Genomic DNA, 10,591 nt, shown 5'->3' on the forward strand with positions numbered 1-10,591 from the left:
TTTTTCTTTTTTGGCTGTACCCGGGCACATGGAAGTTCAGCTGGAGCTGATGACACAGTTGTGGCAATGCTGTTACGGCAGCTACCCAGCAGCCCTGCGCTGCAGCGTATCAGCTCTGGCGACAGCCCTGTGGCTGTAGGGTACCAGCTCCAGCAGCTCTGTGGCTGCAGTGGATCAGCTCTTTTACCCGGCGAGAAACCAAGCGAGCACTCGGAGAGGCGGAGAACTCAGGTTTATGATGCCGGCGTGCTCAGAGGAGATCGCTCTCCAGAGTCTGAGCCTGGAAGAAGGGTTTCCCAAGGCTTTTATGGGCTGCGTCTTCTGGGTCCAAGCTTGGCTGGTTGGACCGGAGTGACGTCAGGCAAGGTAGTGGATGCGGAAACAAATTGACAGAAGCAGATGCATGGGGGAGGAGTGGTTGGGACAGTTGGCTGGACTTTGCTCAGTCATTGTGGCCGGGGTCTCTCCTTTCTACGTTTTTATTGGGACATTTTCTCCTACAATGCTGGAATCCTTTAACCCACTGTGATGGGCTAGGGATTGAACCGGCACCACTGCGTGAACTGGGAGGGGACTACTCAAGAGTATGATGCCGGGAGGATTATCTCGGGCCGTGTTGGAGGCTGCTGTGTTAACTTGCTAGAGCTGCTGTAATAAAGTACCCCAGACAGGGGTGCCTTGATTAAACCACAGACATTTATCGTCTCACAGATCTGGAGGATCGGAGTCTGAGATCGAGGTGTCGGCAGGGTTGCTGGTTCCTTCTGAGGGCTTTGAGGGGACCATCTGCTCTGAGCCTCTCTCCTTGGCTTGCGGATGACCGATTCTCCCTATGACGTCTTCCTTTGTGTGCGTGCGCACACACACGTGTGTGTGTGTGTGTGTGTGTGTGTGTGTGTGTGTGTGCGCGCGCGCGCGTCCCAAATTCCTCTTCTTGGAGTTCCCTTTGTGGCTCAGCTGGTTACCAACCCAACTAAGTATCCATGAGGACGCGGGTTCGATCCCTGGCCTCGCTCAGTGGGTTAAGGAGCTGGTGTTGCTGTGGCTGTGGTGTAGGCCGGCAGCTACGGCTCCAATTAGACCTGGCCTGGGAACCTCCATATGTTGCAGGTGCGGCCCTGGAAAAGACGAAAAGACAAAAAGACCAAAAAAAAAAAATGCTTCTTCTTGTGAAGACACCAGTCATGAGAAGTTAGGCCCCTAATCTCATCTTAATTTAATGAATCCGTAAACATCCAGTCTCCAAACACACCCCCCTTCTCAGGTTCTGGAGGTTAAGATCTCAACACAAGAGGTCTGTGGAGATAAATGCCGCCCACAGCAAGGCCCAGCCTCCATTCCCAGCCCTCCCGCTGAAGTCGGAAGGGTTTTACTCCTCTTCCGTTTTTCTTGCAGGGCCAGCCCCTCCGCCTCATTTAATTACTTGAGCCAGGAGCTCATCCCACATTCTCTCCTTGGAAGAGACTCAAGCCGGAAGGATCGAGACCCTCCGAGCCGACCCCTGGCTCTCTGTCAGGTGCAACATCAGAGCACAGGAGCAGCCGGCCGCCCTCTCTCTCTCCCATGTCAATAAGAAGTGCCAGGGTCCTTCCTGTTTCTTGTCCGGATCTCATCCCCAGCTTTCTCCACCCTGCTCTGTGCCCTGGAGGCTGTCTCATGTGATCTGCTACGGCCCAAGTGTTTGTGATCCCCTCAGATTCATATGTGGAACCCCCAGTCTACTGCGTGATGGTGCTTGGAGCTGGCGCCTCTGGGGTCATTAAGTTATGAGGGTGGGTGTGTCGCAATGGGATTGGTGCCCTTATAGGAGCCGTAAGAGGGATGTGGTGCTCTGCCAGCTTCCATTGTAGGAGGGCCACAGCAGGAGTTGCCAGCTGCCAAAGTAAATTTCACCGATTCATTTAACAAAAACCAGGAAGTGGACTCTCAGCAGGAACCAAATTAGCAGGTCATGGACTTATCAGCCTTCAGAACTGGGAGGAGGAAATTCCTGTTGCTTAAGCCACCCAGGCTGTGGCATTTTCGCTGTGGCAGCCTGAACTGACCAACATGGCATCTGTGGGCACCCCTGCCTTATGCCTTCCTGTTGGCTTTGGTCAGTGGGATTATAGTCCAAAAATCAAAGGAGGAATAAGAGTGAAGCTGGGTATTTCTCCTCCCAGATCCATCCCGGCGACCTAGAGAGGGTAACAGCTCCCCACATTCCCCACTCCTGGGAGCTGTACCGTCTTGAGTTGTTTTCCTATATACCCTACCCATATCTTTGTCAGCGATCCTGGTAAACTCCTCTCACGTTGCCCCCTGTGCGTGTTCTACTTCCTGCTGAGGGGTGCCCTGGAGGGCTTGGTATTATACCACTTTGTAGTGAACCTGCCAGCTGAAATTCTGGCCAGCTTAGTGGAATGAGGACTCATTCTCAAAGTCCTCAAAATCAAGTTGATTCAAGAAGTTCCCTTGCAGCACAGCATGTTAAGGATCTGGCATTGCTGCCACTGTGGTGCGGGTTCGATTCCTGGCCTGGGAACTTCCACATGCCGTGGGTGCGGCCAAAAAAAAAAGCAAGTTAACAGACAAGAATGAAGAGATGTGATGTTTCTGGCAGACCTGACTTGGAGGCCGAAGCAGAAATCTGTGGAGCTATTATAACACCCACAGGTGGAGAGCTGAGCGCCAGTTTCCTGCATGTCCTTTCTTGCACATCCTGGGGGCTTTTAGGTGCTGGGGGAAGATTTAGAAGATCCATACTCACAGCCACCCTCTCCCGTTACCTCCCAGGAGGTCTCCACCCAGAAAGGGCCCTGCTGGCTTCCAGGAAGCGAGTGCAGTAGCGGGATAGACTGTTCTGAGTTCGGCTGAATCTAGATGCTCTGGGGACCCGGCTCCGCTCCCTGTGTTTAGAATTCCTTGCTTGGGGGGAGCGAACACCTTTTATTTGATCAGCGTTAAAGCAGGAGCTGACCAGATGCCAGCAGTAAATTACACTAATTCATTCCCTAAATATTTACTAATCTCTTTTCTGGGTTTGCAAGTCCAAAGCAGAAGGGAACGAGCCCTTCCTTCCTCCTCCTCTTCAGAGGAGACACAAGGATGCCCAGAAGGCCAGGGACCACTTCTGGTCTCCAAAGACAGAGATCTCGCAGCCCAGCGCTGCAGGCAATATTAGCATATCGTGTGTGTGTGTGAGTTGAAGTGTGTCCCCCAGAAAGAGCTCCTGAAATCCTAATTTCCAGTACCTCAGAATGTGGAATTGGTTTCGACAAGGTCCCACTGGAGGAGGGCGGGCCCTTCCTGCAGCCTGACAGGTGGCACAGGGACGCATGAGGGGAGAATGCCCTGTGGTGACGGAGGCAGAAGTTGGCTTTGGGCCTCCAGAGCCGCGGAAGTGGGATTCGCTCTCGCCCTGCATCACTCAGGTCGTGGCAGGCTCTTAGAGGCCGTGTTCAAGGCACGTTTACTGAGTGGGCTGAACAAGCACGGGGGCGGTGCCGAGCTCTGGGCTTAGCACGCAAGCAGGTTACAGCCAGTCTCCCGATGCCTTGGCCCAGGATCTGTGTTCCTGGTCAGAGCCTGGAACCCAGGGGCCATTAAGATAGCAGTGGGGCTGAGTCAAGCAGGGTGGGGCCTGGTTGAACTTGGGAAGTGGCCAGAAGCGACACAGGTGTGGCACCGAGTGACTTAGAGTGACATCCTGGCTTTGGATTCGTAAGGCCTTGAAATGCTCAGAGGCCATTAAGATCACATGAGCATCGTTTTTCCAGAAGAGACTCAAGCTTGTCAGCCAGATGCCGGAACCCAAACCGAACCAACCCAGCTGAGGATCTGGCCCCTTCAGTCATCTCCAGGTGTTAATTTTAGCCCAACCAGAAATAGAGACCCGTGTGGACCAACCAGTCCTTCAGTGGTTGGAGTCAGGGAGGCGGGGTATGCTGCATAAGGTTCACTGCACAGCTCAGCTGCCCTTCTGGAGAGTCTCAGTCTTGCTGCCTTGCAGAGAAGGCCCCTTCCCTGTGCCGCTGAAAGAAAAGCCTCCCCGTTGCCTCTTAGGGGCCCCAGCCGGAGGCAGCCGCCAGTCTGCTTCCTGTCTCTATGGATTCAACTTTTCTGGACACTTCCTACAACATGTGGTTCTTCGGTCAGTTTTAACCCTCAGAGAGGTGAAGCCACTTGCCCGGGATCACACAGCTGCCGAGTGTGGGGCAGCCAGAGGGTGTGCCCTTACCCGGAGTCCCGTGTCCTCGGAGTCATTGCATGACTGCATTCCTCAGGGCTGAGCCAACCGAGGCCTCCCCTTCAGTAACTGCCTGGTGGGGGGCCATGAGGAGGTTCTGAGGTGAAGGCGAAGATGGGTGCATAGCTCTGCATCCATTCTGATCAGCAAGCCACTGAAAGGCACTGCATGTACTTTCTTTTTCTCCCACTTTTACTGAGATGTAATTGATAGCACTGTGTACTGAGAACGATGGGATTCACACACATCATGAGGTGACGATCACAATGAGTTTAGTAAACATCTGTCATCTCATGGAGAGAGGAAACTAAATAGAAAAAAATGTTTTCCGCTGATGGGATTTTACTCTTTTTTTTTTCTTGCTTTTTTTTTTCGACCTACACCCTTGGCTTATGGAGGTTCCCGGGCTAGGGGTTGAATAGGAGCTACAGCTGCGGGCCTAGGCCACAGCCACAGCCGCACCAGGTGCAAGCCGCATCTTCGACCTACACCACAGCTCACAGCAACGCCAGATCCTTAACCCACTGATCAAGCAAGGCCAGGGATCAAACCCGCAGCCTCATGGTTCCTGGTCGGATTTGTTAACCACTGAGCCACGACGGGAACTCCAATACGGTTTTTAAAAATTCACCAAGGTCCCCCTTTTGTGCCAGGGGACAAAGTTAGGAGTGGCCTGGCCCCAATTCCCACCCTGTAGTGCTCTGCCATCTCTCTTAGTCTGATGGCAGAGGCCACGGGTATCTTGGGGATGGAGGCTGGAAAGATGTTGGAAGTGGTCCGTTAGTCTACGCGGAGCATCTCCTGCCCAGTGCCGAGCCTGTGGATGGTGGGGCGTTGAGTGGGTTTCCAGTGTTTCATTCTCAGCCCTAGACCCCACACGCCTTCCTTGTGGTCACCAGGAAGCTCCGTCCATGTACCCACCTGCAGCCCTGGACCCCTCCCACCCTGTGGTTAACAAATAAAACATGGCCCAGGCGCTGATGCTTATAAACTAGTTTTACACCTACATGCACGTCTGGCAAAATATTCAAAAGTCATAGGGATGTGAGACAATCCTTCATCGAGAAACGTCTGGCATCTCCAGCCCAGGTTATGAAATGAGATAGTAGCCTCTACAGATAGGCCTTTCATTTATTTTTTCCTGGCTTTTTGGGGTTGTGCCTGCAACATATGGAAGTTCCCAGGCTAGGGGCTGAATTGGAGCTACAGCCACAGCCACAGCCATGCGGGATCCGAGCCACACCTGTGACCTACACCACAGCTCACGGCAATGCCGGATCCTTGACCCAATGAGCAAGGCCAGGGATGGAACCTACATCTTCATGGATCCTAGTTGGGTTTGTTACTGCTGAGCCACAACAGGAACTCCGAGGCAGATCTCATTTTATTGTCCTTGCTTCACTGCATTTTGCAGATACTGTAGGGTTTTGTTTTTTTAGAAGTTGAAAGGCTGTGGCTCCGCTGTGTCCAGCATTCTTTTGGCACTGTTTTTCCGGTAGCATTTGTTCACTTTGTGTCTCTGTGTCACATATTTCAAACTTTTAAATTATTATTGTATTTGTTATTGGTGTTCTATGATCGGTGATCTTTGATGTTATTATTGCAAAAAGATTGTAACTTGCTGAAGACTCAGATGATGGTTAGCATCTTTTAGCGCTGAGGTTTTGTTTTGTTGTTTTTTTTAGGGCCACCCCTGCAGCATATGGAGGTTCCCAGACTAGGGGTCTAATTGGAGCTGTAGCTGCCAGCCTAGAGCACAGCCACAGCAACGTCAGATCCAAGCCACCTACACCATAGCTCACGGCAACACTGGATCCTTAACTCACTGAGCAAGACCAGGGATCGAACCCGCGTCCTCATGGATGCTAATCAGATTCGTTTCTGCTGAACCACCATGGGAACTCCCCCACACTGAGGTGTTTTTAATTAAGACGTATGTTATTTTTTTAGCCATAATGCTATTGCACATTTAATAGACTACAGTGTCATTTCAACATAACTTTTTTATATGCACTGGGAAACCAAAGAACTTGCGACTTGGTTTATTGCAGTATTCACTTGACTGCAGTGGTCTGGAACCAGACCCACCCTGTCTCCAAGCGATGTCAGTATACACATGTAGACCCTCCAGCTCCACACACTCTAGCTACTTGCCCAGAGGCTGGTGGGCAGCTGCTAGCCCCACCCACACATCATGGACATCAGCTCAGGACACGGAGCTCTGCAAATCCTTGCCTTCCTTCCTTCCACAAATGTGCATGTAGCACCTCCTCTCTGCCAGGAAGTGTCCTAGGCTGTGAGAACACAGTAGAGGGCAAGACAGATACACGTCCTGCCCTCAGGGAAGCCCCGCCTTAGTGGGAGGTGTCTCAGGTAGCTAATGCTGTGTAACAAGCCACCCCCAAACAGGATGGGTTCACCTGCATTATTTCCCCCAGTTCCATGGATTGACTGGGTGGCTCTTCTCTCCCTGTGATGCTGTCTGAGGCTTTGCAGCTGCAGGCAGTGGGGCGCTTGGTCGGGACACTTGGTCTCCTCCATGTGGCCTCTCTCCTGAAGGATAGGTGGGCTTCCTCACCGTGTGGCAGCTGCATTCCAAGAGAACAGGTACCAGGGTTTGAGGCAATGCAGGTGGTGCTTGTGCCGGACCAGGTTTATGGCCAGTACCCATTACCAGGGGGTTAGCATCACAGCCCCTGCTTGCTACTAGTGTCTGCTTCCTGGTGCCTCCCCCAGGGGGCCTTCCTGCTTCTCCCCAGCCGGCTTCCAAAGCAGGTACCGGGCTCTTTCACAGGCTGGGGACGTTCAGTCTTTCACCCCGAGCTCCTCAGCTTACATGTGGCACAGGCAGGATTCCAGCCCGGACCCATGCCGCCCCCTTCTCTGCAGCGTGCTCCATGTGGATGGTGGCCAGTTTCAGGTTTGTTAAGTCGGGGTTGGATGGAAGGATGGCAGGGAGCCAGGGTCCCCAAAGGGCACGTGCTGGGTTCTAGTCCTAGCTCTGCCCACCTCAGCCGTGGGCTTCCGGGAAGGGCGTGACTTCTCCATCTGCAAGGGGAGGAGGGCCACAGGAGCCCTTGCAGTGTAGGCATTGGGCACCCCTGTATTTATTCCACATACACTTCTGAGCATCTGTTATCAGCAAAAATGGTTCCATGTGCTGCAGGTGCAGTGAGTGTTGCTTTTCAAAACACGGGCAAACCCATGTTCACAGCCACACTATTCATAGGCGCCAGAAGAGGGGAGCGCCCCAGGTGCCCGCCAGTGGATGACTGCAGAGACACGGCATGGTCTCCTCGTGCAGCGGGGTGTCATTCAGCTTGAAGGAGGAAGGAGATTCTGACCCATGGTCGCAGCTGGAGGACACTGTGCTAAGTGAAGTGAACCAGCCACAAAAAGCCAAGTACGGTACGATTCCCCTTCTAAGAGGTGCTGAGAATAATCAAAACCATAGAGACAGAAAGCAGGACGATGGTTGCCGGGGCGAGGCGGGCCGGGGGAGTGTGGGAATCGTGGTGTAACAGGGACAGAGTGTTTGTTTCTCTGAGATGAAGGAGCTCTGGAGCTTGGCTGCACAACCCCGCGAGTGTACTTAACATGTCCAGACTGTACACCTAAAAACGGTGACGCTGGCACATTTTATGGTGTGTGGATTTTACTACAACTTAAAAGACTTCCAGCAGCTTTGGGTTCAGGGTTCAAGTCCCAGCTCTGCCACTTGCAGGCTCTGTGACTCTGGCCAAGTGACTGTACCTCTCTGTGCCTTAATTGGTAGTGATCACTTCCTGAAGTGGGGAGGTTTAAGTTGTTGATATTGTGCAGCAATAAATAACATCAATAGGACTGTCCTCTGTGGTGCCATGGGATCCAGGATGCCTTGGGAGCGCTGGGACACGGGTTCGAACCCTGGCCTGGCATGGTGGGTTAAGAATCTGGTATTGCCACAGCTTCTGCTTAGGTGGCAATTGCAGCTCGGATCTGATCCTTGGCTCAGGAACTCCATATGCCACAGGGCGGCCAAAAAAAAGACAAAAAAAATTTATAAATGAATACCATTGATAGAGCTCCTGCCCTCTGAGGGCCTAGAGTCACTGCAGATATTATGATGGCTTTAGGATTGTTTTATTATCTTGCAAGGTGCAATATGAATATAAAACAGAGGGTTATTGGTGGCCCAAGAAGTCAGACTAACCTTGACCCCCAGATTGCAAGGGGCTAGCCAGGCAAGGAGGAGCAGGGATTTGGGAATGAGTGACTTGGGTTGACACTTGCCCCTCTGTCACCTTCTCTGTGTGACCTTGGGCTTTCTCCTTGGCCTTCTGAGCCAGGGTGTCCAAAGGGAGCAAAGCAGAAGTCAGAGCAAGACAAGAGGCTGAGGAGGCCTGGGGAGTGTGGGGATCTTAGATCGAAGCTCCTGAAGAGGCTAGGCTGGGCGGGGGAGGGTCAGGCCAGGGAGAACTCTCCCCGGGGGCGGGGGCAGAGGTTGGGGGAGGACGGCTCAGACCTGCCTGAGACGAGGTCCCGTCACAGACAGATGTGGCAGTAATCAATCTGCCACTTTAAAGTGTATGCTGCGCTGGTTTTTAGCCCACTCACAACATTGTGCAACCTTTCCCACGATTGAATTCCAGAACATTTTCATTCCCTAAAAAGAAACCCACACCTAGAGCAGTCACTCCCCACTCCCCTCCCTCCAGCCCCGGGCAACCACTCCGGTCCTCTCTGTCTCTCTTGATTTGTGGGTTCTGGATGTTTCAGATAAATAATCATACAATATGAAGCCATTGGCCAGTGGCCGTTTTTATACCATGGAAATTAGCAAATGCTACCAAGCAGGATTTTCTTCTCCAGAGAGCTGGTTGCTAAGCATTTACCTGTGCAGCCCTGGTCCTGAGAGAGCAGAAGGTTAGGGCAAGAGGTCTCAAATCAAGGGAGTGCTGTCCCCTGGGGGGTATTCTGGGAATCCATGAGGTCCTTTCTCCTTAGCACAGTGGTTGTCCAGCCCTAGCCCGGCGCTTAGTGACCGAGGGCCAGGGCTGTTAAAAGCTACGCAGTGAAGAATCCCCATGACTCTGGAACAGCCTGTTAGACGTTCGTACAGGTGAAAACACTGCTTACATGTGTCTAAGCTCTGACTCTGCTTTCCATGTGTTATAAGCTTCCCCGGAGTGTCTGTTGTGGCACAGAGGAAACGAAACCAACTAGGAACCGTGAGGTTGCAGGTTCGACCCCTGGCCTCGCTCGGTGGGTTGTGGATCCGGTGTTGATGTGAGATGGTGTAGATCACAGACATGGCTCCGATCTGGTGTTGCTGTGGCTGTGGTGTAGACCAGCAGCTGTAACTCCGATTAGATCTCTAACCCGGGAACTGGGAATCTCCATATGCCCTGGGTGCAGCTCTAAAAAAGAGGAAAAAAAAAAAAAAGCTTCTCCTCCGGGCTGCTCTTCTTTGTCAGGGACTCGCTGGGGAAACCAGCAGCCCTTCGTCTGGTAGGCCGGCTCCCACGTTCTGGACTTGGCTGCTGTGTCTTCATGGTGTTGCTTCCCTGGCAACTTTTCCCTCCCGTTTTCTGAAAACTGGTGATAGCAGGGAGAGGCCTTTCTTTTTTCTTTTTGGCGGTGCTGGGGCTGAAGTAGGCATTTCTAGATGGTGCAGGGACCTCCTGTCGCCTCTCTGGAGGGGGTGCAGCGGGGCTGCTCGTCTCTCTTTCAGTGTTAGGACTGCCGGGTGCTCTGGAGATGCCCACTTCATCCCTCCCCAGTAAAGCTCCCCCTCAGTCTCCCTTCTGATTTTGGCAGCTGTAGATAAGCATTTCCCGGACCCATAATTACCATTAAGAGATACAACCAGCAGAATGGTCATTTCCTAAGAGAATCTTTTTTATTATTATTATTTTTATGGCTGCACCTGCCAGCCTACACCACAGCTGTGGCAAGGCCAGGGATCGAACCCGCATCTTCATGGGCACTCTTTTGGGTTTTTAACCCCCTAAGCCACAACAGGGGCAGCTGAGAACCGTTTGTGAAGTGAGAGCAGCTGAGAAGAGTGGCTACCTGCCAGGTGTTTTCCAAGATTCTGGCCTGCCTGGTTTTGTATTCCAGCTTCTCTCACTTTCTGGCCATGTGACCTTGGGCAAGTCTCTTGGCCTCTCTCTGTCAGTTCTCCCCGCTGTACCGAGGGGCACAGGGTGTCTTGGCTCTCACGGAGTTGTGAAGGTGGGATGAGGTTGGTAGGCCAGTAAGTGCTAACAGTTGTCTGCCATGAGAAATCACTGCGGGCCGAGGAGCGGGCCCAGTTGGCCTGGGTGGCCCTCCTCCAGGCTGCCCTCCTCCAGGCTGCCTGGCCACCGGCGCCCTAGTCCC

This window comes from Phacochoerus africanus, chromosome 8 (genome assembly GCF_016906955.1).
Source record: "Phacochoerus africanus isolate WHEZ1 chromosome 8, ROS_Pafr_v1, whole genome shotgun sequence".
Lineage (NCBI taxonomy): Eukaryota > Metazoa > Chordata > Mammalia > Artiodactyla > Suidae > Phacochoerus > Phacochoerus africanus.